We start from the raw sequence: 10,163 nt of genomic DNA on the forward strand, positions 1-10,163 counted from the left end.
TGGACGCCATACAAATGGACACTTCAGTTCGTCTATAGTGATTTCATTGAATTGTCGTTCTCCCCCTCGTTCTGCAGCGGGATCACCTCTAGAAACCTCTTTCAGCTCGCCTGTAAAGACTCCCTTTGGCTCGCCTATAAATGCTGCCTTCAGCTCGTCTATAAATACTCCATTATCTCGTCTATGAAAGGCTTTCTTTAGGTGGCTTTCTTTAGTATCTGAGGGATATATAAAGGCTGAGTGATATATAGAGACTCCCTTCAGCAGCTCGTCTATAGAGACTCCCTTCCGCTTGTCTATAGAGACTCCCTTCAGCTCGTCTATAGAGACTCCCTTCAGCTCGTCTATAGAGACTCCCTTCAGGTCGTCTATAGAGACTCCCTTCAGGTCGTCTATAGAGACTCCCTTCAGGTCGTCTATAGAGACTCCCTTCAGGTCGTCTATAGAGACTCCCTTCAGGTCGTCTATAGAGACTCCCTTCAGGTCGTCTATAGAGACTCCCTTCAGGTCGTCTATAGAGACTCCCTTCAGCTCGTCTATGGAAGACCCCCTTCAGCTCGTCTATGGAAGACCCCCTTCAGCTCGTCTATGGAAGACCCCCTTCAGCTCGTCTATGGAAGACCCCCTTCAGCTCGTCTATGGAAGACCCCCTTCAGCTCGTCTATGGAAGACCCCCTTCAGCTCGTCTATGGAAGACCCCCTTCAGCTCGTCTATGGAAGACCCCCTTCAGCTCGTCTATGGAAGACCCCCTTCAGCTCGTCTATGGAAGACCCCCTTCAGCTCGTCTATGGAAGACCCCCTTCAGCTCGTCTATGGAAGACCCCCTTCAGCTCGTCTATGGAAGACCCCCTTCAGCTCGTCTATGGAAGACCCCCTTCAGCTCGTCTATGGAAGACTCCCTTCAGCTCGTCTATGGAAGACTCCCTTCAGCTCGTCTATGGAAGACTCCCTTCAGCTCGTCTATGGAAGACTCCCTTCAGCTCGTCTATGGAAGACTCCCTTCAGCTCGTCTATGGAAGACTCCCTTCAGCTCGTCTATGGAAGACTCCCTTCAGCTCGTCTATAGAGACTCCCTTCAGCTCGTCTATGGAAGACTCCCTTCAGCTCGTCTATAGAGACTCCCTTCAGGTCGTCTATAGAGACTCCCTTCAGGTCGTCTATAGAGACTCCCTTCAGGTCGTCTATAGAGACTCCCTTCAGGTCGTCTATAGAGACTCCCTTCAGGTCGTCTATAGAGACTCCCTTCAGGTCGTCTATAGAGACTCCCTTCAGGTCGTCTATAGAGACACCCTTCAGGTCGTCTATAGAGACTCCCTTCAGGTCGTCTATAGAGACTCCCTTCAGGTCGTCTATAGAGACTCCCTTCAGGTCGTCTATAGAGACTCCCTTCAGGTCGTCTATAGAGACTCCCTTCAGGTCGTCTATAGAGACTCCCTTCAGGTCGTCTATAGAGACTCCCTTCAGGTCGTCTATAGAGACTCCCTTCAGGTCGTCTATAGAGACTCCCTTCAGGTCGTCTATAGAGACTCCCTTCAGGTCGTCTATAGAGACTCCCTTCAGGTCGTCTATAGAGACTCCCTTCAGGTCGTCTATAGAGACTCCCTTCAGGTCGTCTATAGAGACTCCCTTCAGGTCGTCTATAGAGACTCCCTTCAGGTCGTCTATAGAGACTCCCTTCAGGTCGTCTATAGAGACTCCCTTCAGGTCGTCTATAGAGACTCCCTTCAGGTCGTCTATAGAGACTCCCTTCAGGTCGTCTATAGAGACTCCCTTCAGGTCGTCTATAGAGACTCCCTTCAGGTCGTCTATAGAGACTCCCTTCAGGTCGTCTATAGAGACTCCCTTCAGGTCGTCTATAGAGACTCCCTTCAGGTCGTCTATAGAGACTCCCTTCAGGTAGTCTATAGAGACTCCCTTCAGGTCGTCTATAGAGACTCCCTTCAGGTCGTCTATAGAGACTCCCTTCAGGTCGTCTATAGAGACTCCCTTCAGGTCGTCTATAGAGACTCCCTTCAGGTCGTCTATAGAGACTCCCTTCAGGTCGTCAGGTCGTCTATAGAGACTCCCTTCAGGTCGTCTATAGAGACTCCCTTCAGGTCGTCTATAGAGACTCCCTTCAGGTCGTCTATAGAGACTCCCTTCTGGTCGTCTATAGAGACTCCCTTCAGGTCGTCTATAGAGACTCCCTTCAGGTCGTCTATAGCGACTCCCTTCAGGTCGTCTATAGAGACTCCCTTCAGGTCGTCTATAGAGACTCCCTTCAGGTCGTCTATAGAGACTCCCATCAGGTCGTCTATAGAGACTCCCTTCAGGTCGTCTATAGAGACTCCCTTCAGGTCGTCTATAGAGACTCCCTTCAGGTCGTCTATAGAGACTCCCTTCAGGTCGTCTATAGAGACTCCCTTCAGGTCGTCTATAGAGACTCCCTTCAGCTCGTCTATAGAGACTCCCTTCAGCTCGTCTATAGAGACTCCCTTCAGCTCGTCTATAGAGACTCCCTTCAGCTCGTCTATGAAAGACTCCTTTAGATCGTTTATGAAAGACATCCTTCAGCTGGTCTATAGAGACTCCCTTCAGCTCGTCTATAAAGACACCCTCATTTCAACTGTAAGACTCATTTCAGGTCATCTAGACATATGAAATCCTTACAGCTCTTCTATAGAGACTCCCTTCAACTCTACTATGAAATACTGCCTTCAGTTTGTCTGTAGAAGACTCTTCTGCTCTACTATAAATAGTCCCTCCAACTCGTCCATACTTCCGATTGTCTATAGAGACGTCATTCACCTCATTTACAGTCTCTTAACATAGACAGATTCCCTTCAGCTCGTCTATAGAAGACTCCATTCAGCTCGTCTATAGAAGACTCCCTTCTCCTTGTCTATTGAAGAATCTCTTCAGGTAGTCCCCTTCAGCTTCCCTTCAGCTCGTATCGACTTCCTCCCTAAGCTTCACTGAAGTAATTTCCAAAAATTGTCAATCCTCTTTGCATTCCATTTACTGGCTTCGCTCGTTATCGCATACTTTGTAACTTGTCATGTGCGTTTTCGCTGCACATAAATAAATAAGCCAGCACTCGCTCCATCAAATGACACCACATGATTTCCGTAAAACCTTTTACGGAAACAAAAAAAGTTACGTGAGTTATGTACATACCCGCATATCCAATGTCCAAAAATATATATAAAAATTAAACAAAAATTGTGACTCATTAAGAAAATATTCAATGGGCAACGACAATCAGTTTTCATTTTGTTTAAACAAAATATGATTTATGGTCGTTGTGGAATTTAACTTCAGGGAAAAAGTTAGGAGCTGATGTTTCAAAGAATTATATGGAAGGCGGCCAGCATTTCATATTAAACATTTGTTAGGTCAAAAAAGGTGTTTGGTTTGCCTTGTCACATATTCCAATAGCCAATTATATGTCGTACCTGAAGCGCTAAGCTCTAGTTCGGTTCGCTCCGTAAAATGAACAAGGTCGATAATTTACTTCCACAGTTCCTTTTAGTTCAATTGTCCATTGGCAGAATGTCGGGAAGATCTATATGCGTGAATTAAAATTAACTATGTGAACGAGAGCAAAAAGGAACGAGCGGAGAAATAGGAACTAGATAAACAAAAGAAACGGAGCTACTACCGATCGTTCCTTTTGAGGAATAGTTCATTTGAACTTATTTGTTTCGGAACGACAAAACTTAATAGGCAATTGATTGAATAGCTCTACTGCAGTGATTCTGACTTTAATTTTCACTTTTTACGTCTGACCTATACATCATTTTCAGTTATAATTATTGTCCTGACATCTCAAAATGTAAGTTATTCATTTCTTCAAAATAATGAATAAATGTTTGACAAAGGATTTCAAGTTCCTGATAATCTTTTTCATTTTCCACTTCAAAATATTCTTAGGTCATTAATTAAATCCCATAGTTCTTGTTAATTCAATCGTTTATTGACACAGTATGGGGATGGTCTAGATAAATGATTGAATCAAAATGAACTAGGTAAACGAATTGAGCAAAAGGAACTAGATATACAAATGTACTGGATCTAGTACCTATCTTCCTTTTGCGGAATAGTTCATTTGAACTAGTTCATTCCGGTACGACTTGATTCTATACGCCAAACCGAGTTCATTTCGATCCTATCGTTCATCCAGACCTTCCCAACATTGTGACAATCGACGATTGAACTATAGAACTAATGACCTTGTTCACTTTTTGGAGCGCACAGAACATATTTCCAGTGATGCCGATTTTATTTCCTACGATTTACTTTTGTCCTATATATCATATTCAGTAATCATTAGTGGAACTAGTTCCGATCGATTCTTTCTTGGAACAGTTCCAACTCGACAAAGAACCAAAAAAGTGTTGGGCAATCGATCTTTCTCGTTGCTTTTTTAAAAGGAACTAGTTTCATAAAGATCCGACACCTAGAATTTGAATATCTGTCTAAGGCATACTCAGTAATCATTAGTGGAACTAGTTCCGATCGATTCTTTCTTGGAACAATTCCAACGAATTTGTCCGTTCCGGAGCGATTCAACTCGAATAGAACCAAAAAAGTGTTGGGCAATCGATCTTTCTCGTTGCTTTTCTAAAAAGGAACTAGTTTCATAAAGGTAAACAGCTAAATGAACAAAATAAGTGGAACTAGTCCCGATCGCTTCATTCATGAACTGATTTAGATCGCTTCTGTCATTTCGAAATATTAGCTATTCAATATTTAAAAAATAATCAAACAAATTTTGGCAAATGATTTCAAGTTCCTGGTAACTTATTTTATATGTCGAATCAAAATATTTCCAGGAACTTAAGTGTTAAATAATTTAAAATCTCAGATACATTTTTGTGATTATATTTCTAATTGTGGGAATACATATAACTGCACTTGTGAGATAAGCTTTCCGCCCAAACTTTATACTGGGTAAAATTTAGACGATTTCATAATAGCAGACATTTTGCAGCCATGATTTGGCGAATTCCAACTGTCAAAAATTATCTGAGATTTGACAAAAAATTGATTTCAAATGGAAATGTTTTTGCCAATGATAAGAAAAGCAAAAGTACACTCTTTTGAAATGATTTGGGAATAACTGCATAATAGCAACAATTAGTAATGTAGAAATTGAAATCAAACGTTCAAGTACACACTGCAAACTTCAAGTCAGAAGAAAAGTTGGCATCACTAATGCAAAACCGTTAAGTAGTTTTTTTTTGTTTACAAATTTGACGTTGAACAATGAGACAGCTAGCTTGCCAGCCGGCAACTAAGTTTAAAGCAACTCAATATCGACAATTACTGTTTTATTTTTTTAGTTTTTTTGTTATTTGTTTTTATTTATTTTTTCACTTTGTTTATCAGCCAGACGACGTCTGTTAAATTCTAGGAAAATCAATTCGTTTTGTGTGTTTGTTATTATTTATTGAAATTTAATACACACAACTATAATTGATTAAATGTGATTCGTTGCAAAGATTGAAATAAATAATATTAATAAGAAGAAGAAACCGTGACAGTTGCGGCATTTGAAATAGTGGAACTTTCTGTTTGGTGACAGTTTTCAGAGACCGATCGTTAATGCAATAATGGCATATTGCGAAAAATAAACTGTTGTGGAAAGGTTGGAAATGGCTTATATTAGATTTTGGCATGCGGAACAATCTTTTTCGTTAAATATCTAGGAATTTTGTTATATATTTCCTTGGCTCCATTTAGTTCTGAATCCCAGGTAGTATATCGATCTTCCTCGTTATTTATCTTGAAATTCCTTAATGTAGTTCTTTCGCTATGTATACAGTCAAAATCGTTTATAAAAAAATCGGTTTATAGCGGTATATCGTGTATGAAAGACCCCCTTCAGCTCGTCTATAAAATAATCTTTTTCAGCTCGTCGAAAGAGACTCCCAAGAAAAAAAGATATATCGATCCCAAGACTCACTTACTTAGCTGGCTTGTGACAGAATTTTCGTTCCATAAGCCGAGCTTAGAAAAAATTTCAAGGCGTGTCGGTTATTTGCGCATTTTTTCCAATTTGGAAGACCATTTTCGGCAATGTTTTCTTCTACTTGATGTTTCCATCGTATTCTTGGCGTTCCCCTTCTACGTGAACCATCAGTTGGTTTGCTTTTATATGCCTTCTGGGCTGGGGCATCTTCATCCATTCTCTCAAAATGACCTAGCCAACGTAGTCGCAGCGACTACTTACTACTACTGCTTAGTACGTCTAACAATGTCGATGTCCGAGAGTAGCTGGTACAACTCATGGTTCATTCGACGGCGATATTCACCGTCAACGCAGATCGGCCCATAGATCTTTCGGAGAATTTTTCTCTCAAACACTCCAAGAGCTGCCTCATCTTCCCGTAAGTACCCATGCTTCAGATCCATATAACAGCACGGGTAGTATCAGCGTCTTGTAGAGTGTGAGTTTGGTCTGGCGAGAGGTGGCCTTGCTTTTGAGTTGTTTGCCCAGACCATAGTAGCATCGGTTGGCCATCACTATCCTTCACCGAATTTCAAAGCTGATGTCATTCGTTTTATTTATGGCGGTATTAAGGTATATAAAATCTTTGACTACCTCAATGCTGTTCCACAGTTGGTCCGAGTCTACTGGACGTCTTGCGCGTTGATACCATCAACTTGGTCATCTCGCCGTTTACTGCCAGACCCACTTTGGCAGACTCCTTCTCAATTTGTTCTAAGGTGACTGTTACCGCTCTCAATGTTCGACCCATTATGTCGATGTCATCGGCGTAGGCGAACAACATGTGTTGTTTGGTGTAAAGAGTGCAATTTCTGTTCATTTTTGCCTCTCCTATGACAATAATGTCATTGACCATTGGCTTCAGTCGATACCAAGAACAATTATTTATTTAACTATGCAATTTTTTGACCGTCGTTATAATATTTCTCTTTCTAATTAACCAACTAAATGAACAAAAAGTTAACATAGTTTCGATCGTTTCTTTCTTGGAATAGTGCCAAGGAATTTCTTCGTTCCGAATCAATTCAAATCGAAATTCTACTAAATTCGATAATGCACCAACAAACACAAAATTTTTACTTTTGTTAGGCAACCGATCATTCTCGTTGCTTTTCTAAAAAGGAACTAGTTTCTTAAAGTACCGACTCTTATATAGCGCATTTGAATACCTCTTTTTCTACTTAAATAACTAAATGAACTAAAGAATTGCAACTATTTGCCATCGTTTCTTTCGTGGAATAGTTCCAACGAATTTGTTCTTTCGGGATCGTTTCAAATCTAAATTGTACTAAATTCCATTAAGAACCAAAAAAAAAAAAAAAAAAACAAAAAAATGCAACTTCTACTAGTGCTGAACAATCGATCTTTCTCCTTTCCTTTTCTAAAAAGGTACTAGCTCCTTAAAATTTCGACTCCTAGATAGCGCATTTAAACACATCTCTTTCTATTTAAAAAGCTAAATGAACAAATGAAGTGGAACTAGTTCCGATCGCTTTCTCCATGAACTCGTTCCAATGAATTAGTTCGTTTTCGTATTTATATTAAATAATTTTTATTGCTACAATCCTCTAGCTTGTAGCTGTGAAAGCTGAGACAAAATTGCAACTATGTACCTCTTACCCGCAAATTGTCACAAAATAAGATGCTAAAATTCCCTACCACGGACAGCAGTGCCAATAAACTTGTGCAAATATTGTGTCGTAGGGAGGAAATAGTTGCAGTTATCTTTGATGGTTAATTCGAGGCACTAAGTCAGATTTCCAACCAACTACTTTCAAGGTTCAGCCTATTCAGCAAAAGGAACGATGGTTGATAGGTCCGTTTATTTTGTTCATCCCTAGTTCCTTATATTCAAATTGTCCGAATTAACGGACATGTGCCAATGAACGATTGAACTCAAACGAACTAAATACATGACATAGTTCCGAAAAATATCGAATCGCTTGAAGAACGATATTGTTCAACTCTAATGATTGATTTACACCAACCTGAAAGAGTTATGGAACCGAATACAGTCTAAAAAAAAACCCTGTCGTATGTACGAGCTCCATTCTAATGGTGAATTACAACCAAGCCTATGGGAATATTTGAATGGTTAGGGAATGAAGATCGAGAGCTCGAATATTTAGTCCGTTTCCACTACGTAGGGTGTCCTTTTGAATGTCAAAGGCTTCTTAGTAGCATTGCTTTCCAAGAATTGCAATCCCTATGCATCCAAAGCCGAACTTCAAATCAGGATATCCGTCAATAATTTCTCCTCAAGTCTTTATATGTACATCCAATGTTCAGACTTTGGTAGAACTATTTCACACTCTCTGAAGTTTTTTCCATGCCCTTTTTACAAGTGAAATCATGCAACGTATGTTTTTAGGATTTATTTTCATAATTTTTTATTGAAAATAAAATTTAAAGTAAACAAAAACTCTCACTCTCTCAGGTATGACACATTACTACACTTTTTTTTTCGAAATATCTACTACGTACGGTAAATCCCCCTTAGGCACATATTTTCAGTAACTACCTTGAATGCGTAATTGAATTTTAATTTGTTTAGCTAAAAATATCATCATTAATTTGAACAAGACACTTAAAAAATAAGAAAAACAATATTGATTTAACATGCACGCGAACACTACTTAGAGCTTAGCCGGAAGAAGCTCAACTGTGAACGCGTCAAAAAAAAAAAAAAAAAAAAATCAAATAAATAAATATACCACACTAATGTGTAAACGTTTAACCCAAAAATGAGATCTAAATATGGGACAATAAATTTAAAACAAATATAAACAATAAAGTGTCATAAATAACATAAAAAATATTGCTGCTGATATATTTACTTTTTTAAGTACGCATCACAACACCCGCTACCACCATCGTCGTCGTCAACCGTAATCGTCGCCGGCTTTGCGCAGCATCAAAGAGCGGCAAACATTATAATATTTATTTTTAAGTAAACAACAAAAGCCGGTCTGCCAAAAACGTCATTTAGTACCTCTTTAAATATTAACTGCAAAAACTCCGCATCAACGAAAATTTTGAAATCTAATTTGAAACCTCTTCTTTTTTGTGGTGTGCCCATACCGCATCATTTGCAGTAGATCAATCGTGAAATGTGAATTATCGTTTGGAATTTGTAAAGTGTTAAACGCATGCGAATTTACACAGACGGTTAACAAGTGAAAATATAAACGTTTACATAAAAACCTGTTCAAAATTACTACAAAGAACATTTACATAAAAGAACATTGAGAAAAAAAAAACATAAAAGAACATTGTGAAACAAATTGTGCTAAATTATTTTTTTTTTAAAAATTTATTTTATATAAAACTAAATATATAGATAATTATAACAATTGGTAAGATGTTGGCGACAAAAAGTGGATTCTTGAGCTCTGAAGAAATATTAACAGTATATGAATTTGTACCCATACCTAAAACATTTAAACAATACACCAGTATCGGAAATTATCCTAATCACTAGACAATACGGAATTATAATGGAAATACGTACTAGAAATCACACCTTTAGGAACAATAAACCAACTCATGAATATATCCTAATCACTAGACAATACGGAATTATTAATGAAAGATGTATTGAAATCACCCTTAAACAAACTTATAACATTTCCCTCTTTCTCTTTTAATACAAGAAATTAAAAATAAAACACCTCCAGAGAATATCCTAAGCACTAGACAATACGGAATTAAAAAGAAAATCAAATTAACATGTCGACATCAAATTGGCGATGCCAATGGACTTTAACGTCAACCCAAAAATGATGCATAGATTAAAGATTGGCAGTACAAGTAGCCAATCCGCCAAAATACAGTTAAATATCTGGGTGGTATGAACGGCTAAAGCCAATGCTCAAAGAAAATATCCAGGATTATTAAGAGCGTTATTAGAATTTTGTAGGTATGAAGGACAAAAATGGAATGCCAACACACTGGAAAAATTCCTTGATCCTCAATTTTATTGAAAGGAACCACAAAAAGTTGAATAACTGAGAGGCATCCTGTATAAGGGCGTATCCGTCAATTCTAAGAAGACACAAATATGTATATATTTAAAGGAAACACGAAAGTATGCCACTAGGAAGATCTAATTTTACAAATTAAATTTATTATGTAGTAGGAACTATGGCTTTGGAGGATATGCACGATTTG

This window comes from Musca vetustissima, unplaced genomic scaffold (assembly GCF_032173495.1).
Source record: "Musca vetustissima isolate MV318-11 ecotype Yass unplaced genomic scaffold, APGP_CSIRO_Mvet_v1 utg6654, whole genome shotgun sequence".
Taxonomy (NCBI): Eukaryota; Metazoa; Arthropoda; class Insecta; order Diptera; family Muscidae; genus Musca; species Musca vetustissima.